Source organism: Hirundo rustica, chromosome Z (assembly GCF_015227805.2).
Source record: "Hirundo rustica isolate bHirRus1 chromosome Z, bHirRus1.pri.v3, whole genome shotgun sequence".
Classification (NCBI taxonomy): Eukaryota; Metazoa; Chordata; class Aves; order Passeriformes; family Hirundinidae; genus Hirundo; species Hirundo rustica.
This window is the reverse complement of record NC_053488.1, coordinates 30,493,921-30,520,420: the sequence shown is the minus strand read 5'-3', so window position 1 is coordinate 30,520,420 and position 26,500 is coordinate 30,493,921. Positions and strand designations below refer to the sequence as shown.

Genomic DNA, 26,500 nt, shown 5'->3' with positions numbered 1-26,500 from the left:
AAACTTTCATTTTTAATGAAAAAACTCATTTTATATTTTTTAAAGGGAAGAGGACATTATCTAATTAAAAACTATGCTGTAATATTCTGCCTAATCATCATCAGTACCTCAATATTTAAAGTAAGGGTAAGAAGATATTCTGTATGGATTTAAAACATCTGTTCCTATCTCTTATGAAAGTAAGACTGCTTTCTTTTGTAAACTACAAATGGCAAAAAAAAAGTACTACAGCTTATTTAAAACTCATTTTTATAACAATAAATTATTTAGGCCTGAAAAAAAACCCCAAATTACTTTATGTATTTGCATCAAAACAATACCAACTTATTCTTCATACAGCCACGAAATCCAGCTGCTTTGATTTCTTGTTCCTCAAATTGTTTTTTTCAAATATTTTCCTTATCTTGGATTTTTTGTTTGTTTGCTTGGTTGGTTTTGTTTAGGAGGTAGTATATTTTTTCATTACTTTATATATAGGAAAGAAAACTCTTGATAGAAAGAAAATCACATGGGAGTTTTCTGAAAAGTTGGTTGGAAATAGCTATAGCACAGAGCCAAGTATTACAGAGTCACAGAATCGATTAGGTTGGAAAAGACCTCTGAGGTCATTGGTTCAATTGATCGTATGACCCAACACTATCTTATCACCTAGATCATGGCACTAAGTACCACGTGAGTCTTTTTATAAATGCTTCCTAGGACAGTGAGTCCATCATGTCTCTGGCCAGCCCATTCAAGGATATAATCACCCTTTTTGTGAATAACTTTTTCCCAGTGTCTAACTTAAAACTTCCCTGGCACAGCTTTAAGACTATGTCCTCTAGTCCTGTTGCTGGTTGCCTGGGAAGAGAGGCCGACTCTCACCTAACTACAACCTTCCTTCAGGCAGTTGTAGAGAGTGATAAATGGTCCCCTGAGCCTCCTCTTCTCCAGGCAAAGCCAGCCCAGTTCCCTCAACCACTCTTCATAGGACTTGCTCCCCAGACAACATTTTTGCTCTTTTCTCCAGCACCTCAATGTCATTTCTGAATTGAAGGGCCCAGAACTGTACAGAGTTCTTGAGATACAGCCTCACCAGTGCCAGGTACAAGGGGACAATCCCTGGTCCTACTGTCTGTACATGTGGATGCAGGCCAGGATGCCACTGCCTTTCTTGGCCACCTGAGCACATGGTGGATCATGTTCAGCTGCTGTCAACCAGCGTCACCAAGTCCTTTTCCTATGGGCAGCTTTCCAGCCACTCTGCCCTCAGAATGTAGAGCTGCCTGTGGTTGTTGTGTCCAAAATACAGGACTCAGCACTTGGTTTCATTGAACCACATCCCATTGATCCAGGTCCATCTCTCTAGCTTCTGCAGGTCCCACTGCAAAGACTTTCTATCCTGCAGCAGATTGATGCTCCACTCCAACTTGGTGCTGTCCACAAATTTGCTGATTGTATCCCCCTCATCCAAATTATGAATTAAACAGAGCTGGACCCAACACTGATCCCTAGTGGACACTTCTAGTGACTGGCCACCAGCTGGATGCAACGCCATTCACCATTCTCTGGGCCTGGCCATCCAGCCAGTTCTTAACTTACTTGTCCAAGCTGTTGGCTGCCAGCTTTTCCAGGAGAGTGCTGTGGGAGACAGTGTTGAAGGCATTGCTGAAGTCCAGGCAGACAACATCCAGAGCCTTTCCTGCATCCAGCATGTGGGTCATCTGGTTATAAAAGGAGATCATGTTGTTCAGGCAGGATCTGCCTTTACTAAAACCCGGCTGGGTCTGATGCCTTGATTGTACTGTGAGTGTCATGTGATTATGCTGAAGACACCAAGGTCAGGCTGACAGTCCCTGGATCCTTTTTCCAGCCCCTCCTGTGGATGGGCATCACATTGATCTCTGTCCTATCATCTGGGACATCCTTAGTTAACCAGGATGATAATGGAGGGCAGCTTAGCAAGCTCTTCTCTCAGCTTCATCACTCTAGGTTGGATCCCATCCAGTCCCCTAGACTTGTGAGCATTTAAGTGGCTCAGCAGTCACAGCTTCTGGATTACAGATCTGTTCTGCTCCCTGCCCCTGTCTACCAGTTCAAGAGGCCAGCTGTCCTGAGGATAACTGGTTTTACTATTGCAGGCTGAGGCAAAGAATTGTTAAGTACCTCCACCTTTTCTATTGGTGACTACGTTCCTCTTCATATCCAATAAAACATGGAGGAGTTCCCTGCCCCTCCTTTTGCTGTTAATGTATTTATAAAAACACTTTTATTATCCCTTACAGAAATTGCCAGATTAAGTTTCTGCCTCTCTAATTTTCTTTCTGCATGACCTAATGACATTCTTAAGCAACTCCTGAGATGCCTGCCTCTTTTTCCAGAAGTGATGGAATTAGCTGAGTTCCTGCAAAAGATCCAGACAGGCTTGGTTTTTTACCTGCCAGTTCATCTTTCAGCTCATAGGGATGACTTGTTACTGCTTCAAGATTTCTTGAAGATGTCCAGCCATCCTGAGCCTCTGCTTTTAATGGCTGCTTCTCAAGGAACTTTCCAAATCAGCATCTTATTGTGCAAAGTCTGAGCTCTGGAAGTTCAGGGTAGAGGTTTTGTTGATGCCTGTCCTTGTTTCACTAACTCTGACTTCCTGGTAACTGCGCCCAAGGCAAACTCTGACTGCCCCAACTCCCACCAGCCTTTCTCTGTAAACTGCAGGTCTAGCAGGGCCTCACTGCTGATAGATTCTTACCAGATGTGTCAGGAAGTTATTTTCCATACATTTCAGGAAACTTCTTAGATTGCCTCGTCTCTTCTGTGTTACCAGCAGAAGTCCATCAGGTTAAAGAACAAGGGCTGATGATGGTGAAACACCAGCCAGCTGCTAATAGAATATTTCATCCACATCTTCATCCTGGTTGGGTGGTCTATAACAGACTGCCAGGAGAATATCTGCCTTGTCAGTCTTCCCCTGTTTCTCACCCCGGCTTCTCAACCTTATCACCACTAGCCTTGAGCGCTATACAGTCAGAACACTCTCTACTGAACCACCCCACCTCTTGTTCATCCCTGTAACTTCTGAAGAGCTTGTAGCCATCCACTGCAGCACCCCAGTCATATGAGTCATCCCACTACACTTCCATGAGGGTGACTGTGTCATGGCTTTCCGGCACTACAGTGCCCTACAGCTCTCTCTATTTGTTACCCTTACTGCAACCTTAGAGTAAATGCACTTCAGCTGGGCCATCGATTTCCCCCCCTAACCCTGGCTTGACACCCACAGGCTGAGCTGTAGCAAGACCCCTCTCATTCCCTTCCATCTTCAAACCTAATTGAAAGCCCTCTCAATCAGTCCTGCTGATTCATATCGTAGGAACATTTTGCACTTTCTAGACAGGTGAGCTCCATCTGTCTCCAGCAGCCCTGATGCCATATAAACTCCCTCATAATCAAAAAACTTTCCTTAAGCTACTTACTGATCATACAGCTTTTCTATTCCTTTTGGCATTCATTCTTGCTATTAAGGAATCAGGGAACATCATCTGTGCTCCTGTCCCTTCAACAAGGCAGCTCAGAGCCTTGAAGCCTTTTTTGATTACCCTGGTACTCCCCTTGTCAACTTCTTTGCTGCCATCCTGGACAACCAGCAATGGCTAGAAATCTGTAACCACTGAACTCAGTAGTTCAAACTGACTTTGAAATCAATACAAAATGATGCCATGTGTTCTTCTTCATGTTGAACCACCAGGAAAAGAGAATAATTTAGAGATAAAACCAGAATCAAATAAGATGAAGATCTTAATACTGTGACAGTGGCTTTATTTCACTGAAACACAAAATCTTGTATTGTAAAGACAAGACTGATTTAAGCAAGTGATATATGCAATTTCTGTCTTTCTCTTTTCAGTATTTGTGAAAATAATATTTTAATAAATATTATTAATATTTATAGTAATATATTGATAATCTTATTGATTAATATTAATTAATTATTAAGTAAAATATTTATATTAATATATTATTAATAATAAAAACAATTTATTGCACATATATCCTATTGTGTTTATTGGACTTCTCCAGGTTTGGCATGTCAAAATCTGGATCTTGAGTAGAAAGTCCCATCATCAAAACTATTTTTATCTGGTAAGAGCAATTAATCAAGCCCCTGAACTTGTTTCCCCTGGGAATCAAGAAAAATATAAAGGTTTAAGTTAATCTCAACAAAATGTTCACAATTTTTTTCTCTGTGAATTTGTAAAGTATTTTCAATTAAATTGATATTTTTAAAACGTATCTCCTATCCTTAATACTATATATTGTTACTTCCTAGTGGCAAAGCATTTTCTATTCTTCACCTTAGAGTTTTGCTGTGTTTCCTTCACAGATGAAGTACTAAATTTTTTTATTTTAAAAATTATTCTAGTTAATAAATCATGTAGAAATATAATATCTTCTCACAAAGTTAATTTGTGTGTCTGTCTTCACAAGATTTTTTTTCTTCTTGAGTGGCCAGGAACACAATGAAAACATATGTACATTTAGGAATAACTGTAAGTGCTCTCTGAAAGAAAATGTATATAAGCAGCAAGCTATGATGAGGAAATTTTGGACAAATAAATAACTGCTTTTGAAAATTGTTTTCCCACTGAGATTGTTTCTATATTCTAATTACTTATTGTTCAAAAGAGGTTCAATATTCCTAGAAATCTGGTAAAACTTTTCAAGATATATGTATAAATAGTTCTATATTTATGACTTGTAGACTCAGAAATCATATTTACTAACCCTTGGAATTTTGTTCTTTGTGGTCCTATTAACATGGTATGAAAAGTGTAGGCTCTTATCCCTAACATAATTGATTTTTAAAATTATAATTAATATATATTATAATTAAAATAATATATTAATTGAATAATTTATCCAGAATTCTTTTATCAACTGCTCTCAGAAAAGCAGCTTGACCTGCATCTTTGTGAACTTAGTGATTTTTGAACTTAGTGATTCAACAAAGATTATCAAGGAGGAATATGTAATAGCAGTGTTCACTTAATATTTGTTTTTGGACACTGTCAGTTGGGAAAAAAATAGATTAAACACATTTGCATTAAAAAGATTTTTCAGGTAAGCCAATGTCAACTAACTTTACAGTTTGTTCCCACTTCTACTATTCATTCTTCAGCCTGTATTTTTATAACATTTTAAGCATACAAAGGGAAATTTCATTATTTGTTCTCTATAGAGCAAGCTATATAAATTATCTGTAGCTACAAAAATAACCAGTCTGGCATTATTTGTAAAATTATTACTAATGACATTAAGTAGCAGATTTATTATAAACAGAGAGAGTTCCAAAATTCCGAGAATGGCTGGTGAATGTTGTTGATTTCTCTGTTAATGAAATGCTGTTAGTGCATATCTGTCAGTTAATGTTATTCCTGAGTTGCATTGTTGAATTTCACTATGTATTACAGTAAATAACATTTACTGTTAAAAACTGTAGAATTAATATCAGTGGAGCATTTTCTTCTACTTGGAAATAACTGTATTAGAAAAAGATTCTACAGGGAAGGTAAAATTTATTACATGTGCTGGTATAGAACTAAATAATCTGTGCATGAAGAAGGAACTAGAATCAAAACTCAGAGATTTACTAAATTGTTTATAGCAATAGTGTGACTAAAGAAAGGAAGTGCTTGATAAAGGGAATTTAGATTTATTTAGAGTAAAATGTCAGGAGTAATTTAAGACAGCAGACTAAAAATCTTACCATGTTTTTCCAACAATTCTGAACATATTTAAACGTGGAAGGTACACATGAACTACTTTTTTCAATGAAGGCTTTGTCTGTAATTGATATTTCATACATGAATATACATTACACATGAATCCTTTTTGTACAGATTATCTGCAAAAGTAATTAAAACACACACATAAATTACCACCTTAATTAATTAAAGAAGGGAAGGGAAGGGAATTACAATGACAGTACTTAGACTACCTTTCTGATGATAATAAGATAGTCTTCATAGTACAGTATATTATGGGGGGAAAAAAAAGAATACCAAAAAGGTTGAAAACAGATTGGTCTGTTTATACTAATACACAGCTTTCCTCCTTTTCCCTTTCTCAAATCAATCACAAGAGTTGGTTGATCTTAACAGTAATATTTAAGTATAGAAATTATTTCGTAAATAAAAAATTACAGAAGAGAAAATGTTTTTTAGATAATAGTGCCCTTGTGATTTCAAAAAGAAAATTTTGCTTACATTCATTTTACTGCAATAACTATTTTTTTTTTCTAAAAAAAGAAGGCATTATCAAAAAATCCTTAACGAGAAGAAATCCTCACTCAGTATATTAAATTCAAAACAGCAATGAGAGGTTAATCTGCATTTCCCATTAGATAAAACTTTCATAAAAATTCACGGCAGTTGCACCAAGACAAGAACTGCTTAATTCACCCATCCTTACCATATCTCAACAGTACAGAAAGAACATTATTTAGAACACACTGAGTAGATTTTTTTTTTCTGTGAGTCCTATAATGATTTCCTTGGCTTAGTTCCTCAAAAACCTAACCACATACGAAGTGCCAAGAATTTGCTGGCCCTGGTCCCAGTTATCAGTTTCAAACATTTGGCTAACCTCCCTGACAAACATGAAGCTTAGACACTGTGCTTTCCCACATGTTCTCATCTGGAATGCAGCCCACACAGATGATGGCAGACTGAGCAACCAAGCATGTTCATAGAAAACCCTGAAATGTAAGCATAGCTCTCTCCAGAGATTCTCTGACAGGGAAGCATGCATAGAAGTATTTCTTCCTTTGTTTACTATGTACTCTGACTCAACCTTGCTTGTTCATTTTTTCAACATGATGACAAGTCCTTTCATTGATTTTTTTTTTTTTTTTTTTAAACAGAATTTTCCTTGAAAATTTCAGATTTTGGTTTTCCAGCTTGTCCAAGGAATTTTCCAATCCAAGCCTACTTATATAACATGATATATTTAAGAAACTGTCTAATTATCAAGAGGGATTACAGTACCAAATGTTTTTTACGTCAGGCACTTTTGCTACATGGAAAGAAGGTTGTAGACTCCAAGATAAGAAACTAGCATACTGAAGAGTTGAGTCCCTTTACCAGAAAAGATGGCTTTGGTGTTACATGAGATTTTAATCTGCATTAAATATTGTCTTATTTCCACTGCTGATAGGATAGGTGCATTCCAAGGACATTTATTTCAGTGTTTAAGGAAAAAAAAAAAAAAAAAGTCAAACTACTATACTATAATTTTTTTTCATAAATAAAAGATTTGTTCTAACTTTTTGGCTTTCAAAGACTACGTTTCCATCTTAAGCTATTTTTGCATGGTTTTCATAATTATGAAATTGTTAAATGTAAAATTTTAAATAACTTACTTTGAAAGCTTTTATTTAAGCCTTATCCCATATCTGATTTTGGGTTTGCAAATCATTATTCAGACTTCAGTTTCATCACAATCAGGGAAAAACAGTGTCCTGCTTGTGCATCATACAGAGTAGTGCAATGACACAGAATATCACCATACACAGCTCTTCTTAATGAGAAGGTAGAGTAAGATTTTAGTTTCTAAATGAGTGCTTCCTGATTGTTATTTCAACTGAATCTTCTTTACCCAAAACAGAATCGCAATATTAACCAATATATTCAAGTCTAATTTGGGAGTTTAGGTACACACTTGTTTTCATGATCCCTTGCAAGAATGAACAAAGTTAGGCTAACGACTTTCCAGGAATTATGTCTGAAGTCTCCACTTTATTGGCTGCTGGGCCTTAGTTTCTTTCCCTAATTTCTTTTTTACTTAGTGAAGGGACCTTGGATGGCAGCCAAGGTTTCACCTAAACTGTAATTCCTTGTAGGAATACTTTCTAGTTTCTTATTTTACTATACCTCCTTGTTAATCATTCCTACATTCATGCCACTTTCCATTATGAGATCTTTCTTCATCTGACTGTATTACTGATACACAGACATTACAGTTGAAGGCTCTGTACATTGTAAGCATTTATTTGTATCCAATTTTTTTTTTATTTTCAAAATGTTTTGGTTATTGAAAATGTTTAAGTGTTGCTGCAGTGTACTCTTGTACTTTGCTGTATTCCTTAGAAAAGTTGTTTAGTGTTTTCCCTACTTAAGAAAAGGAGAAAAAAATACTTCTATACATTTTTAGTTAAAATCCTAATCAACTAAAATTTTTATTGACTATTTAATTCATTTGCAGTACTCAGAAGGGAAACACAAGATTAAAAACATATTTCCATATGAAAATGACTCATTTTCAACACAGCCCAAACTGATTTGAAACACATGATAATTATAACAAAGAAAATGCTTTCATATAAATAGCAATAAATATCCATGAACTACAGTAGCTCTCAATGAAGATGAGATATTCTAATACAAGAAATAAATAATCATGATCTCAGTGTACAGGAATTTTCTTTAATTTTTTTTTGTTGTTGTTCTAAATAAGAATTTGTTGACACCTAATTCACTCCAACAAAAAGGCAGAACAAGTGGACTCTGAACTTTTGTTTGCTACAGAATATGATGAGTATGTCAAAGAACAAAATCAATTATCGGAATACTCTATAAATGCAGGGAAATTCCATACTCCTTTCTTAGTTTACTATTATGAGCCCCGAAAACAGACAACTAGTACAATTTTAATCAAAATTTGTCATTTACTGATCAAGAAGGCCACAAAATTAAGCCTATTTTTCATAACAATGCATTCTGGGAAAGTTCAACAGAATTCCTCAGATAACAAAAAAGGCTGTGAAAAATAAAAATTATATATTGTCCATGATTGCATGACTGTGTGGGATTAAAACTCCTTTGCCTGAAGTGAATCTTTTTGGCAACATATCTTTCATTCATAGTAATGTGAATTAGTAGCAATAAGTTATTTTCCTACAGAGACAGACCTGCATACTATGCTATAATAACTAAATACGATACTAGTTCTCTGAATTTTCTCATCTCCTTCTTTTGACCCTTCTAGCTTATTAATTTGTTGCCTATTTGGGTGTTGTATTCACAGCCCTTATTACTGAATTTCCTAACTGTTCATGCACCAGCTTTGTATAACTTCAGCAGGGATAATTTTTTCTTGCAGCCTTACCCATGTATCAGCCACTTGAGATTCCCAGACATTTTATCTTTGACTGCCCTTTAATAATTTAGATAAAAATGTTGCTGGTGGAAAAATGCCAATCACACAATAAATTTGATTCTGTACTTGGACCCTGCAGTCATTTATGGTTTTCTGGAATTTTGACAAAACTATTACTCAGCTACCAACTTATTTCAAGTCTGTAATGCTTTCGACTTGTAGCCTTCTGTCTATGCTCAGTTTTTTCCACCCTGTAACATATAACAACACTGGATGATCTTTGAATTCTGCCTCGTTACATCATGACACTGTTCCACAGAGCACTGAGATAGCAGTTTCTACAATAGAAACTAGTTTATGTGCTTTAGTGTACGCAAACACAACACTCTAGTGTTTGTATACACCAGAGCACATAAGCTTGTTTCTATAATGGTGCAGTAGGGCCACAGATGTCACCTAAAGCTCTCAAATTTGTTTAGTTAAGACTTAGAAAAGGCATGAAATTTTTAAAAAAGTATATTCAAATAAGCTTTGTGACAAAAAGTGTCAGGTGGTGGTAATTAACTACTGTCTTGGTCTAGGAAGACAGATATCTGCCAGGGAAAGCTGGAGCTTCCCTCGGAATGGAGAATGTAAACCTTCTCCCTCCAAATTATTATAATTTTGCAATGAGGGGCTTTCAGGCAAAGATATGGAAATAGGAATAACAGTTCTTTACTAAGAATATTAGATACAAATGTAGTAGTACAAAAAAAAAAAAAAAAAAAAAAAAAAAAAAAAAATACTAGAAACCCTGACAGAGTCAGAATGTGACCTGATAGCCTGTTGGTCAGGGGGTGTTGGGAGCAGTTCCAATAAATCCTCCTGGAGTAACAGATGTGGTTCTGTTGGAGTAGAGATGATCCTGTAGAGGAGTCCAGTGGTGAGTGCAGTAGTGCTTCCTCTAGGAGTCCAGTGGAGAACAGGCTATCCTGCTGGTCTGAATCTCAGGTTTTATCCAGGTAGGAATGCTTGGCTCCTCCCACTGGGTGAAGCATCTCACAATGGGATGATGTAATTTTATCAGTAATGTGGTGAGCCTTAATGGCCCATTAACAGCAGATATCTCCCTGGAGGGAGGATGACTTGAGGAAGAGATAAAGAACACTGTTCCACCTGGTTTTAGCAGGAGGCCCATTAACAGAAGGCCCCCTCCCCCCCCTGGAGTTATGAGGAATGGGTTATACAAGAGATAAAGAAAAAGAAGACCTCCCTAACCAGTTTCAACAGATAGAAAATAGAATACATATTTTTGGTTACATATTGCAACCCCAGACAACTACTTCATTGATTTTAATATATCCTGTCTCATATTATAGGAGTACATAATACAGGTCTTTATACAGAATCTCAATATGAAGTACCTATAAACTAAGCAACACAGTAAAAATGAAACCTACTGTTCAGAGTCACCCTGAAGTTATTATTTTGAAAACCTTGACAAGAATCTTAAAATAAATTTAAAACAATATTTTAAAATTCAATATCAAATTTTTTTTTGCCATAAGTTTTCAAATAGGCCTATAAAAGTGAAAAAAGAATTAAAAAATCCTGAAATCATTAGTTAAAATAATAGTTGTTACAAGAGATAGACTTCAAAAACATGAAAGATAATTAAAAAATCCTAAATACAGATTTCAAACATGTTTTTTTTCCATAAACATATATATCTAGTTGTGTGTAATTCTTTTTAGATTTGTAACTTAAATTAACTTTTCTAAGTGAAAATCAGAGATATCACTTTCTACACTGGGAAACTGAACTTGCCAATGAATTTTTGAACAATTAGGATATGGCTGAATTAATAAGCCTGGAAAAATGATGCATTATTTTTCAAGATGACAAAAGGAGCTATTGTTTTAAAATACCAGGAATAAGTATTAATAATCCAATGGCATTCAAATGAAATGGAAACTATTGACAGATGTAATTTTTTGCTTGACATTTCTGTAATAATCCTGACTGCAGCCCCCTTCCTAAAAGTTTACTGGGCTGAGTTAGGGTGTTCACTGGAATCAGTTAAGGTGCTGAGTGGAATGAATGAAGATATTTAGTCAAAGCATGCCTCCATCACTGATGAGAAACCAGAAGTTTGGGGTGCTCTCCTTCTCTGGGGAACTCTTTTCCAGCAAAATCTCTTTCTGCTGCCCTTGCCTGAGCCATGTAGCAGATTAATACTGTGCCTGTGCCCAAGGTCATATTGCCTCATTCATGAGCCAACATGAATCCTTGGACACAGCCTTCAATCCTGCTCTCAGCCCTACTTTACCCCAGTAGAGTATTTCTGTGTCTGATCCCAACTCTGTCTTGCTGCATCTGTGCTCTGGCTCAGCATCATAGGTTGGTGCCACTCTACAGCCTTGGAGTCACTTTTTGCTCCCGGTTGTCTCCCCATGGGGAGCAGCCAGAATTCCTCCCTGACATTGTTTTTCATAGTCTAGGCTAAACATTCATCAAATTTATCTTTATACAGAAGACAATTAATTCGCTTTCATACCAGGAATTTAATAGTTCTGTTAGCAAGGTGGTGCAATTGCAGTTTCTCTGAACTCACATGAACCGCTTCATTGATTCCTTCAAGCTGGTGGAAACAGAAATAATTCTGAATCCTTCTTGGCCTAACCTGGATAGACAATAGTAGTTTTTGACATCAAATGTCTGAAGTTCAGTAGCTCTTTTCTAACAAGTTGAAGTGGGGAAAACAACAGCTAACGTGTTTTGTCTGTTTGTTGACAGCACTATGTCTCAAATATTGGCCAATTATCTTTAGTTTTTCCATTCTGTTGTTGAGTTACTTATTAAATATGAGCTACTGTTCCTGTGTATTTTGCTACATATTACCACATTTTTTTGGAAACTTCTATAATGATTCTGTCACTATTTAATGTTCTATAATTAGATTCTGGTTTGTTTCCAATATTTTGTCTCACTTTATGTTTTTGGGGGTTTTTTGGTTTTTTTGTTTTTTTTTTTTTTTTCAGAAGGGAGTGTTTATCAAGAGGTGTTTGCTTTTTTAGCGACTTGTTTTGTGAGAATTTTTGAGTGCTGTCTCAAATATGGCTCAAGAAAGAATCACTCCTTAAATGGAACTTAACAATAGCGACCAAAAACAATGAATTACATTGTAAAAGATCTCTTCTCTCATCCTTTTTAGATGCAAGTATTCTGGGATGAAATAGCCACAGGGATGGAAGAGGTTTATATTGGAGCTGGAGATTCAGTTTGAGACTAAAAAGAAGTAAATCAGCTGTAAATGAACACCATGTTAGTAAACCTGGCCAAAAAAACCAAAGAAAAAATTAAAACATGTGAGACACTTGAAGTAGTTCTCTTGTATGCCTGTGACTGCTTTGTAGCAATACACGGACAGGACTGCACTCTGCTGAGATACATTTGTAAACTCGATCCGTTCTTGATCAGAAGTACAGTTTTCTGACAACGGACATCAACTGGACATCAGACATTTGTTAAGGCAGATTAAAACAAGTGCAGGTTTGGGCAGGCACATCAGGGTCCTGAGACCCTGCACTGAAAGGTCAGTAGCGAGCCTGTGGCCTCACACTAAATCTGGTAGAAATCATATATGCTGAATTGCAATTTCAACTTGGGTGTCATTCTGAAATCTCAAAGGAAAAACATTTATACACATGTACTTGTTTCTTGAAAAAAATGTTTATTGGAAATAATATTAGAGCTATTTATGGTAACAAGAACAACAAGAAAAATAATAAGCTGGTAAAGGATATTGGTTATGATCTTTGCATTATTTTCTTATGACAACTGGAATAAAAAATCGTGACAGTTTTCCCATATGACCTGGCTGACATATGCAGACAATTCCTTGCTTTGTGAAAATATAAAATATTAAATTTGACAGGAAAAAAAAAAAAAAGTGTTTTTTGTAAAGACAGAAATGCAAAAGTAAAGCCATTGTTAGGTGACAGATGATTAAAAACAGTAAGAAGCACTAAAAATATCTGTATATAGGTAGCCTCATTATTGAGGTGAATGAAACAGGAATAACAGAAAAAGTACAGAAGGATCTGTTGGTTGAAGTGGTAGCTTGATCTGGTTTGGTTTAGTTTTGTTCCCTCCCCAGCTCCTGGCCCTCCTTTAGATTAATCATTCTGGATGCCAGGATACTGAATGGTCTGAGAAAGGTGCTAATATGATTAGGTTTAAAAAGTCCTGGCTGATTCTACTTTCATTTCAGTAGTACAGCTAACTACATAGGCATATTGAAAGATCTGATAACATTTTTATAGGAATGAGAAGAAGGTGATTGCATGGGAATTGAATTTATGATGAAAATTTGAGCAAATCCTATATTTGTTCAGCATAAAGTGCTCTGAAACTAAGACCCTGAGGAATATTTATTTTTTTAGTTTTATGTAGTGAAGCAGATTTGAATTGTACTTAATAAGCAGAATTGTATTTGAATTGCTTTAGGAAAAAAAATCAGATTTGAACTCTTTATTACTTGTAATTTAATGTGTTCAGAAGTGAAACAGTTCAAGAAGATAAAGTTCAACACAGAACACTGAGCTTTTCATTGTGTAAGATATGGAATTTATAGATTGTGGAAATGCCTAGGGCAAGTGTGCTTTTTAAGATCTGATATGGTACAACATAGTCCCAAGTTCTTTGCTGAATAGCTGAATTTAGTCGTAAGTGTGTTTATTCTGTGGTTTTTGATTGTGTAAGCAGAAAGAATGTGCAATATGTAAGCATGACCTTCAAGTATATTAAAATTAATACTAAGATTTACACGTCTTCTATATTAAGTAAAAAGATTTCATTATCTGCTACCTGAATTACTAAAAACATATTTATGATAGGTGAGAAATTACTGAATTAGTTGAATCAACATTCAGCTTTTTTATTAAAGTACCACCAATGTCAAAATAAGGGAAGAGAAATATTGCACCTCTTTAAACTGTTACAGTTATAGTTTCTCCATTTAGTGAAGATATTTGACTTCTTATATTGCTTTTTCTGTATGTTCAAACGCAAATAGCATGCAATCTGTAACAGCATAGCCATGATAACATTGATAATTAGATAATGCATTAAAAATACTCTTAAAGAATAATATTAGATACAAAACTAGATTTAGTGAAGAATCTTAATAGCTGCCTGCAAGCCTATAAAATCTAATACTATATTATTGGTTGACTAAATTTTATTATGTCTGACAAAAGGTATTATCTCCTTTTTGTTTCCTCATCCATTATTAAAAAAAAAACAAAAAAAACAAACAAACAAACAAACAAAAAAAACCTTGGTTTTTTGTACATAATTTCTGTTTTTAGTAAACCTGTATTAGGATTGTCAGTCTCACACTAACAACAAACCAGATTATTTGGACTTCATGTCTAGTAGTAATCTCCCATCTTCTAAAGCAAATCAATAAAATATCTCAAGACTTTTTGCTGTATGTTCCTGAACAAGGAACAGTAGGATCTGGTGTTTGTGGCTATTCATCTAGTCTAATGACTGTTCAATCTGCATCACAGCAAGCTCTGCTCTTTCTATATAAATGGCTTCAATTACTTTTGTAGATCAAGTATGAAGCCGTTTATATGAAGCCAAAAAGAAGACTTCGAAAACAGTATTACATCTACTGTATTAGGAGAACCACAAGACTGACAACTAGCTCTTCCTTTAGGATAGAAGAAACCAAGGCAATGAATGGAAGTTATGATGTCAAAAGCTATTCCTGCATAGTGCGGATTCAGCCAGCAGGCATAAGGAAAGGTTGAAATCAAAATTAACATTTGGACTACACCTAGTCAACAACTTCTGTCTATGTAGGGTTGCCTTGACAGGGTTTCCAAGACACATGTCCAGAATGGCCTTTGATCTACAAGGACAGGGATCCCACAGTCTTTCTGGGCTTTTTCAGTGGTTGTTTCCCAGAAAGGAAGAAGAGGAATTTTGTGTTCAGATAGACCCTCCTATGTTTCAGTTTCTGCTCATTTCCTCTGATATTGTCATTGGACACCTCTGAAAAGAGCCTGATTTCATCACCTTTGCACTCTCCCTTCAGATTTGTACATACTTGGTTGGGGTCTGCCTTGAGCCTTTTCTCTATCATCCAGATAATTAATAAAGTTATTAAATGCATTAAATGTAATCTATGTTGTGTTCCTATGATCTAACTTTCCACGATATATTTCAGGTGTTATGTGGGATAGGGGATGTCCTCAGGCCAGGAGTGGTGGGGATACCCTAGGGTAGCACCAGAGCAGCACATCACCCAGCTATGAGGGGATAAGGGCAGACTGAGTTCTAGCTGTCATATCAGTCTGCAGGTGGGTCTCAGGACTGGGCCTGGTGATAGCAGCCAGGGTCAAACACAGACCCATGATGATGGGATGACTGAAAAAACTTCATCAATATTTTATCAATGACAAGGAAGAAAGTGTCACTTAAGTAAACTTGCTGATCATCTAATATCATGAGAGAACTTTTTTTGTTTAGGAGGAAATTATCTTTTCCTTTCCATCATAGCTTTTATAGTCAAGGTAAATTATAAAAGACTACATGCAAAGCAAGTCTAGTTGTCAGTTCCCTGATGATAGAATACATAAAATTAATTTAAGCAGGTGTTACTACAGTTCACATCTTCAATGCATCTTCTGCGTGGGTAACACATTCACCATTCCCTAGTTACTGGAAGCAGACAGCAGCTATTTTGATTCCTGATATAAACTACTGTGGCTTTTGACAGTCTTTGTGTTTCCAGTAGCTAATTTAGATTTCCAGATTCATTCACAAAAATAGAGAAAGTAGGTTATCTAATAGCAAACTATTCTAGAAATAAAGAGACCTTTATGCCTAAGGTTATTGAATAAACTAAAATCTTTCCAATCATAACTTTTGTTAAAGTAGATTTTTTTTAGAATGAAGGGTAAGAAAGATGGTCTTAAATTTATAAATTGCAGTTCTTTTAATTGGATTTCTGTATTTTTTCTGGAGCTATGACAAAAAAAAAAAAATAAGATTCACACAAGTGATGTGTGAAGCTTTAAAATGAGTTCCATGTATGTGATTTTTGAACACAGATTTATGCCACTCTATGAAATTGTTTAAATAGCAATCCCTTTATCCAGGGATTACAGATGCAGGGTAAAGGATTTTTGAAATCAAATCAGAATGTATTAGTAATCACATCCTTTCTTGATAATGCCTTTCATTGCTACTGAACAAGGCTTTCACAATATTTATCAAGCAAAAGGGAAGTTAGAGCACACCTTGAACATTTGGCCAGATTGCACTAGTTCATTTCAGACACATGCTTCATAAACTAAAGACAACGTAAAGCAGATTGTACTGAATTGATTTGGATGAATAGTAAGTGGATGATAAATAAAAGCCCCAGGAGAACAGGAAAGGTTTTACTGATTTTATCCGTACACAGTGAACTTGGGCTCTTTCCCTGATATTCACTAAAGTTAGTTTTTAGGATTATCTTGGCCTCTATTTTCAAAAGCACAGGAGTAGAATTTTACATGAAACTTTAAGCACGATGCATAGGAAATCCCAGAAAACCCAAAAACATTATTTGTTTAAAGTCAAATAAATAAAAAAGGAGTAAATTAAGAATTTAGAACTCCTAAAGCCTAAAAGATTTTTTTTCTTCAAGTCCCCAAAATTAGTAAAGTATTATTTTTGCAAGTGTTGATTGATAGAAAGTTTTAGATTACTCCAGTGCAGAGTTTTAGGATCTGCTGGATTTGCCTTGACTCAGGCTGATTTAATCTTGCTTTAACAAATGTCTAGAAGCCAAGAAAAGATTGCCAAACATTTTGGAGCTGCAGTTCTGTGAGTTTCATCAGGTCAAGGTCTGATGCTTTATATCATTGTCATCATCATCATTATCACCACCACTCGAATTTCTGAAAATTTGCCAGTTTGATCAGCTATATCTTCATTTAAATAATAAAATATAAAATTTAAAAAAACCCCATTGTTTATCTGAAGTATCTATCTTATAGTTATGCAACCACATCTTAGATAACATTGACTGTCAGAACATTTGCATACATGTATCAGATGACTGCTTTTTAGGACTAAACAGAATCATTGTTAAGTAAAAATGATGTCACAAGGAGTCATCAGGGATATTTGCTGAGATGAACTTTTTAGTCATCTTACTTGGCTTACAATTACTACATTATTTGCTGTCAATGTCTCACAGTCTTCTTAAAAAAAACCCCTCTAATTAATAGTGTTGTTATAGTAATACATAAAATTTTATATATGCATATATGTTATTATTCCTCACTTAAAATTCCTTCTTGCTTAGATTTTAGATATGCCTCAGAAGAACCATATATTCATATACCACATACCACATATAACATTTGTTTCTCAAATATGTAGACATAGAAGAAAAAGAGTATGTGTTTTATTGTAGCAGAATAAAATAGAAAACACGGTCCTCTTTCCAAGCAGTTAGCACCAGATAGGAAATTTAGAGAGGTAATGCATCATTACATTTTTAAATTGAAGGTGTAACCTTTATCTTTAAACAGAAAAAAATCAGCTTTCAGAATTTAATAGCAATTTGAGGTTTAATAGTATCTCTCTCTCCCATATTAAGCTGCGTTTTCTAGGGTTTACAGAGTAACAGCTTCCAGAAGAATCAAGGAAACCCTACTAAATACATTACTTTTCTGGTAATCAGAGTCTGTTAACTAGATTCCCTGGAGTTTTCTTGCTTTTATTGTCTCCATTCCAAACTTGACAACATACAATCCAAGCATGGTTGTCTCTGCTTTAAGTGGAGAACTGGACTGGAAAAATCACTTCCATGTTCCCTACACCTGCCTAAATTATCCATAATTCTATGCCTTTGTGATAGAAAAGCATTTACAGTAAGTTTTTTTCTGAGAATTCATCACCAGCTGTACTTGCCTCATGTCATGGTACTGCATACCAGCATATCTGAAGACAATTTCTGTAACCAGTTCCCCCACGTGCACTACTGTATCTTCTTTTTCACCTCTGGAATTAACTTATGGTGGTGGGGTTTTGTTGTTGTTTTGTTGTTGTTGTTATTGTTGTTTTTAATTTAATGAACACGATCTTAAAAATCACATTAGAAAATAAGTGTGATCTAAGTAGGGATTTGGCAGTATACTGAAACTGTATGTGAAGTTTCTCTTTTGTTTCCTTATTCCTCATTTGGAAGTATATGCAGTCTCTGCAGCTACCTTATCTATTGTATTTTTCACAGACTTCATCGCTTATAAACTCTGAATCTGGCTCTAAGGTAACAGTTTAAGATTAGTAGAGAAATTTCTGGATTTGCTCCTTCTTACCCTGAGAATGATTTATAAGCAGTTTGGTCACCATTATGATTGTGATAATAAGAGTCTGTAGTATCAAAATGAAGTAAAATTGCATTTTTTTCTACTAGCTAGCAGTTTCCAGTCTTTTCCTTGCCATATGCATTAATTTCTCCATGTCTCCATTATCATAGGTTGGCACAATTTTGTTTCCTAGATGTAGAGAAATGTAAAATGTTTTTTCCCTGCCCTGACCGTAGGGTAAGTTGAGGGGGGGAGGACAAGGGCCTATCAAAAAGCAGGCCGGGATATTGGCAGCTGTGTTTACCAATGAGAACTGTCAGTGCGACTTTGGAAGGAACATTTAAAACTAATCTGCTGCTGACCGCCCACGCTCTCGCTTTAGGATCAGGAATGAGCTAACATTGGAGGAGGCGGGCAGCTGCCTCTCTGGGCGGCCGGGCCGGGCCTGGCCGGGGTCTGGGGGCCGCTGCCCGCACGGGGAGGGCCTGGGCCGGCTGAGCCCCTTTCCCTTGCTGCTGGCAGGGGAGAGGGGCAGCTGCAGCTCGGCAGTGCGGGGCCGTGTGCTCAGACCACGGCAGAAGGGGCCAAAACATGGCCCAGCTTAATCACCGCTGGCAGCGGAGAAAGCAAGCCTGCAGCTCTGTAACAACTCTGAGCTGGACCGCCTTAAATGAGACTGAGGGGTGGAAAAAAGGACCTTTACCAGCTTCATTTATCAGCACGGCCTTGCATTTTTTCTTCAGCCCTGCAGCCCGGCGCGTGCACGTGGCCTTTGCAAGCCCGAGCAAATTTAACCCTTTCTTAGGAACACGGAACTTTTAAAGCACAATTCTTCCTCGAGAGAAAGAAGAAAGAAATAAAAAAAACAAACCAGAAGGTACATGGAACAGACTCTACACTAAGTCAGTCAGATTAGAAGTGAAAGAACTAATAATATTGGAATAGGATTGAAGAAGTGGACATTTTTAACCGGACTTTTCTAAGGTAAATTATGAAGAAATGAACTGTTCTTTGCAGCATCTTAGTATTATTTGGATAGAATGCTATTCTAATCAAAATTAAGGACTCTAACACAGATTTATTTGGGAACTTTGAAACCCCCGCTCCTGGGTCAAAAAGGAGGTCTCAGCCTTTTGAGACAAAGATAATTTTAGATCAGAAGAAGTATTCATGAATAATACCCCAGATACACTGAGAAGCTTTGCGGATAGAACATCACAGTCTGCGAAAACTCCGGGCGGCAGAAGATGTGACATTGGGAGCACTGGACTATTTTGTCTTTTAGCAAAAGTCTTCATAAAAACATCTTAGAAGGACTCTTCTTCTAGAGTAATGAGTAGTTATGTCTAAGTGGTAAAACTGACTGAAAATCCTAAGTTGTGTCTTTCTATGTTGTTTAGTAAGAAAGTTAATAGTTTGTAAGAGGAAAGAAGCTTGTTTTAAGGTATCATTCTGTTTTAGTTTAAGTTTTCTTGTTTCTCAACTTTTTTTTCCTTTTCTCAGTCTTTTAATATATGTTAATAAAACTATTTTGGCTCATTTTTAAGCTTAAGCTTGCTTTGTTTATTTTTCTCCTAATCTCTCCCTCCCACAAAAAATATATATTAGCACTAAAACCCCTACATTAATTGGTGTTTCCGCCCAGTTTTATTAAATTAAACCATTACACTACGTATTAAAAAATAGGACAAATTATTTAAGAAATACTAAACTGTAGCATTCATAAATGATGATCATTCACTCAACCATGAGTTTTAAGGATAGGTCTGTTTGCCAGGAAAGGAAGACACAGAGTTTTCATTCTGAAAATAGAATCAAGCAACCCTTAAAATTCAAGAACTTTGAAGATTAAGTTGTCTAGCTTAATCAGAGAGATGATTGAGGGATGAATTCTACATGAATATATATGTATATGCACACTATTATAATTGAAAGGAGAGGACAACTGTTCAGCTTTGAAGACAAAATGATGACATAAAACCAGTTACTGAGACTCAACCTTTATGTATTTGAATTAGAAATAAATGTCCTAGTTGAGATATTTAAATATTATCAGACTAATACTACTTTCAATCCTTTGATAACACAATTATTTCAAAGGTTTACATCACTCCAGAAAATTTTATATCCTCTGTGCATGGTTTTAATAAATAAGACTGCTTTGGTTCATTTGGACTGTGATATATTTAAATCTCTGATTCCCCATTTTCCTCCTCATCCTGCTCATCATCATCTTTCAAGAATACTGGGGAAAACAAAATTTAATGCGTTGACATTTTAATGGTCTTTGTGCTTGCATCTATACATTAAACCAGTAACAAAATTAAATTTCATGCTTCAAAGCTTTAGCCAGTCATCAGCAAAGTGAAGGAGTACATTGTCTGTATGAGTAATTGGTTAGATGTATTATTTCTTCCTCTAAAGAATCAGAGGCTATAGCTGCAAGTATAGACTGGAAGAAAAGATAGATAAAAAGACACTTAGAATATATTTTTAGCCATTGACATAATCAAGGTCATGCTGATCACTAGATTTTTATTTGAGTAGCAAATTTTTTGTAATAAATCTGATGAGGAGTTCAGGAGATTTTTGTCAACTTTTAAATTTTCTCTACAGCAAAATGAATAGATGGAGGTCTTGAAATTACATGATGCAAAAATTATTTTTCAGCTTCTAAAGTTTATGATCAGAACAAATCACTTCTTGACAAGAAGTGGCAAAACTTAGTTTTATTTGAATTATCTGTGTATATCAGATAATAAAATCCTTTCAATGTTTAAAACCTGGAGAAGAAGCACGCATATGGCCTCCCTTGATGTCATGACCTACTCAGGGAGACATAAATACAATCATTACCCCATGTACTCTAACAATAGAAAGTTACCAATTTTGGCAGCACTCAGATCAAAAGGCTGACAGTTGTTGTGGCTGACTTTGGATTGCTGCCATATCCCCACCCAGTCACTCACTCACTTCCCCTACTTATCAGAACAGGAAGAGAAAATAAGATTGAAAGTTCTTGTCATTTGTTAATGTCTCTACGCTATTATAGACAGAATTATACCACACCAGAAGGAGACCTGGTTAAAATTAGGTAAATAAAATAAACCAACAAAGTTCAGATTAATGGTTATGCATTTAGGATAAAAATAAACAATGTAGAAAATCTGTACTTTTTTAGCAAACACTGTAACAGTGAAGTTGAATTAAAAAAAATACTATATAATTCTAGTTAGATAAGAATATGATGAACCTCAAGGAAATCTAAGTAGTTCACTTTACCAAACATCCTGCATTTATAACACAGCTCCAGCATTGGCTATTTCCATGGGGTACAGTCCTTCAGGAATAGCATGCTCCAACATCAGTCCTCCATGGGCTTTAAGTCTTGTGAGAAAATATGTTGCCACTTATGCTTCTCTTCACACTCTCCTGTGTGGATTTTCCACAACCCACAGCTTCCATTAGGACATGTTTTTTTGTAGTGTGGAGACCTCAATGGCTTAGTGTTGATATCTTCTCCAACATAGTCTTCCATGGGCTGCAGGAAGACAATCTGATTCTCCATGGTCTTCACGGATTGCAGAAGAATCCTTCCTCCAGTGCCAGGAGTACATCTTCCTTCTTCCTCTCTGATCTTAGTGTCTGTAAGTGGTTTCTCTCACATTTTTTCTCATTCCTGTCTCCCACAGCTGCTACACGGTATATGTTGTCCTTTCCAAGATACAATATCAGAGAAGCGGAATCATCTTTGTTGATGCCTTAAGCTATGTCCTGCAGGGGATCCATTTTGGAGCTGCCCAGGTCTTTCATGTTGTGAAAGTTCCTACTCTCACAGAAACCACCCCTGCAGCTCTCCTCCCCAAAATCTTGCCAAAACAGACAGTAAATATTTGTAACTAGGACTCTTACATTATCATGACAAAATATTTTAAAACATAATAAAGATCTCTCTATAAACTCACAGTTGAATATGGTTTCAAGCAGTTAGTACTACAATTTTGGAACAGGCAGAGATGTTAGAATCTGCACTCAGAAATCAGCTCTTATAACTCCACAAGCCTTAAAAGATGCTTTTATTTTTTCATAGGAAAGCCATTACTTTTCTGGCATAGATCAGAATCGTAGCATCTTCAAGTTCTGAAGTCAGGATCCATGTATTTATAAACACTTTGCAGTCTGTGAAGATAGAGATTTGCTGTCTCAGCATCTGCCCTGTATTTTTGTGAAGCTTCTTATCTCAAGCGTGTCATCCCTTGTAATATAAGGACTTGCAGTCTCTACTATAAGGACTTGCAATCTTACCTAAAAGATACTGCAGCTGATGAAAATCTTCTTGTTAGGTCAAGAAAACCTAGAAAAGTTGTTTTGAGAGGCAAGCAAAATAGGTAATACAATGCAGAACTTCCAACTTTGAGGACAGCAGGAGACTAATAAGTTCATACTCTCTTGAAAGCATGATAGCGTAAAACAGGTTATGATTCTTTCCACAAGGAGAAACAAGCTATAATGATATATTAATTTTTGCTGGCAAATAGAGTTTTTATAAGTGCACAGTGATTAATAGTATAAAGAGAATACAGCAAATTCTGTCATGGATTGCAGTGTTTTGTAATGCCAATATCATAAACTGATGTTATGAATAAAATTTCTGAAACTCATGTGACATGTAAAGAAAATAAGTTTATGTTTCAGTTCTTTTTGTGTGCTTACGTTAGTGTTTTCAGTTAAAAACTTATGTTGAACACTTAGAAATAGAACTGTGGTGCTCAGGTACTGGCAGAAACTGAGTGTATTTTAATATGGTTCTAACTCCTATACTTTTTTGTGCCATGCTTTTAGTGTAGTTAAATTCTTGATAAAAATTTATAAATGTAATCTACACAAACCTTGAAGAACTAAAAAGCTTTCATTTGCGATCACACTTTTACTTTTGTTCTCTCTTTTTTTTTGCTTGTTTTATTTTTTTTTTCTAAATTGTATGACTATGTCTGTAAGAAAGTATTCAATGGAAAATGTTTTGACATCTTTAACTAAGGAGAGAAATTAAGCTCTCAAATGCATAAATATTCCATCACTGGGAAAGCAAAAATTACTCTTAAAGGGTATCAGTTTCAGGGATGGAAATTTTAAGACACATGTTCATAAATTTGCTTTTTTAATTTTATGTTATTTTTTTCTATTAATTTGATAATGATCCCATATGTATAGTAAAAGAAAATAGAAACATTAACTATCTCCACATAAATTTATCTGTAAATCACAAATAAATAAAATACAAAGTAAAATATATAGAATATAAGAAATTTCAGAGTTAGAAAGGCTTATGTAACTATAAATGTGGATGTGTTGTTAGACAGACTGTATAATGTAGTCATATCCCACGTGTGAATGAAGAGACACAAAAAAAGATTTAATTTTTTTAAAGGGAAGTTATCATCATCTTATGTAGCCACCCTTTCTGCCCAAAGAAATAAGCAAATGCTTACTGAACTCTGTATTATTTATGGAAGTTAAAAGAATATATTTTCATTTTTATAAATAATTTGCCTTTTTTATCTAATTTACTCTACTAAAGTAACTTGTGTACAATTTTTCTTTTTTCAGAAATCATAAGTATCTCATAAACATTGGGAAGGTTTAGTGGTGTATTGCTTCTGTGATGTCTGAGCCAGGACTTACTATGTTTTGTAATTTTAAAAAGAAATTTTCAAACAAGGTATAATATCCATATCCCATGCGGCATCTAGCACATCTGAAATCTTCTACCCAATATTCCTTTGAACAAGGGTTTTTATGCCAGAATCTTGTAATTTCTTTTTATCAACTGAGCTAATAAGAGATATTACTTCTCCTCATAAGCTTTCCTTTAATGTCTAGCTTTGGCTTTTGTGGAGCAGTGTCGTAGGTCTAAATCGAACACATTGGAATTAATTGTGGCCAAAAGCATATATACAAATATCAATGCTGAAGCTTAACCTTTTTTCTAACACTGTCAACTATATATTGGCATCTAGCTTTCTCAGCCCATTTTCTGAGAAAATTTAATGTTTCAGGCCTGTTAGCAGGGAATACATCATAGAAGAGAGAGACAATAATTAGCATTAACACAGTTCTCCACTAGTGGCTAACAGAAGTAGCAGAGAGCCCAAAGCACCATGCTTATCTGTTGCTTTCATTCAGAAGCCAAAGCGATGTTTCCTTCTGTTCTCAACTGATAACAAGTGCAAAACACAGGAAAAAAAAAGCTTTGCACCAAGTGCAACCCCATTAAAAATGAAAAACCAGCTGCTGGTCTGATTGGCAAGAAGATGTTGAAAAATGTTCAGAGGTTTGCTGACACTGAAATGCGTAGAAGTGGAACTAAGGGAAGGGGAAACTGAGTTCTGGGAAAGAAGAGGAGAAGAGAAGCCGAGAAAAGACATGGGAAAAGATGAAGTACATTGAAAGAAATCAATTTTAATTTAAAATTTAACAAGGAAAATATATTCTGAAAGTAGCTTCTGCTTCACTGGAATAGAAAATATGTACCCAGTTTGTTTCCCTACAGCACCTGAAGTGTAGGAGAAAAATCTCATGATGCTGCTGCACAAGTTTGTTTTCCAATTTCAAGACTGGAGTAATAAAAGAGAAGAGATTTTTTTACCTCTTAACCTCTGTTGATGATTCAGTGATTAGTTAATTATCGTAGGTCTCCTGCACTCCTCTGCCTTGAAGAATTCCAGATTAGAGTTGTTTGGAAATTCACCATTAAAATAATTTCTTTCAAGTAATTATTAATTGGTTTCAAGATGCAACTTATGATGACATATACAGCAAAGTCGATTTATTGTTGAAGCACTTTGGAGAGATTCAATTCTCAATTGCACGTTCTACTCATTTATCCTTGCAGTTTAAAAGTAACCAGAAAACATGGTTATATTTCCCTGTACTTTTCTTTTGGAAAAATTGTTGAGTTTCTGACAGTCTTCAAACATGTTTGGAATTCCGTCTGTGAATAAATGTTTTGAAATTCAAAATTATTAGAGGAGTTGGAAAAAAAGCCATAGTTCAGTTCTGTACTTATTTGTGGTCAAATCTGGAAGCATTTTAAATTAAATTTGTCTGAAGAGAGGATTTATGTATAAACAACTTCCACTAAAGCTTGTACTGATGGAGCAACTACAAAAGAGCTTCTGAGAGAATGAGTTTACTAATTGTGTAAGTCTAGAGCTGCAAAGTGTTTCTGGAATAATGTAGACTTTTTATTTGTTGTAATTATGTATATGTCTAAGATTAGGAATTTGTTTCTTTATATTAGAATTAGAACATAATAAAGGGAGCTTTCAGCTGTTAGGAAAGTGCATAATAATTTTATAGGATTTTTTCAATTGTTTTGAATGAATTACTTAATGAATTATTTAAACAATTAAAGGACAGGAAAAGGATTACTGAAATTTCTTTAATTTTAGAGCATAGTTATTTTTCTGATGAGATAAAGATATGCAATTTGCCTTGAACAAAATAACATTAATTCATAAAAAAATGTCAGTATGTGACAAAGTTTCGTTCTAAATGTTCATACTCTAAATGAAAGGCCATAAATTTCTCAGATGTGCAGTGTGACTCCAATATTTATATACAACATTGAATAACTAAATATATACTATTAATCCATCTTCTTGTAGAGTCTTTTTATAACCTATCATTTCTTTATAAGTTGTATATCCTTTAGAACAAGGAATGGTGATGGATAAAGATCTGAAATTTTATAAGCCACCTGTGATTTTCTGAACATTGCTGTTCTGTCCATATTGCTACCATTGTATGCAAACTCACTATTAACTTGTTTGAGTTTCTGAAAAATTATGTCAGCTGTAGAAATCCATTCATTATGTTTTAATATGGCTGAGAGTTATCATATATTCGGTTTTCTTTTGACTGGAAGGACAGACATATCATATGGTCACAAGACAATAAAACTACTGAATATTTACATGTTCTAGGAGTAATGAATGTCAGTTTTTCCCACT

General features: G+C 35.3%; 1 long non-coding RNA gene across 1 annotated transcript in view; it reads left to right on the top strand.

Moving 5' to 3' along the window:
• Nucleotides 1-26,500, top strand: part of LOC120765573 (uncharacterized) — a 306,047-nt gene that overhangs the window by 278,647 nt on the left and 900 nt on the right. The gene's annotated exons all lie outside the window — the stretch shown is intronic.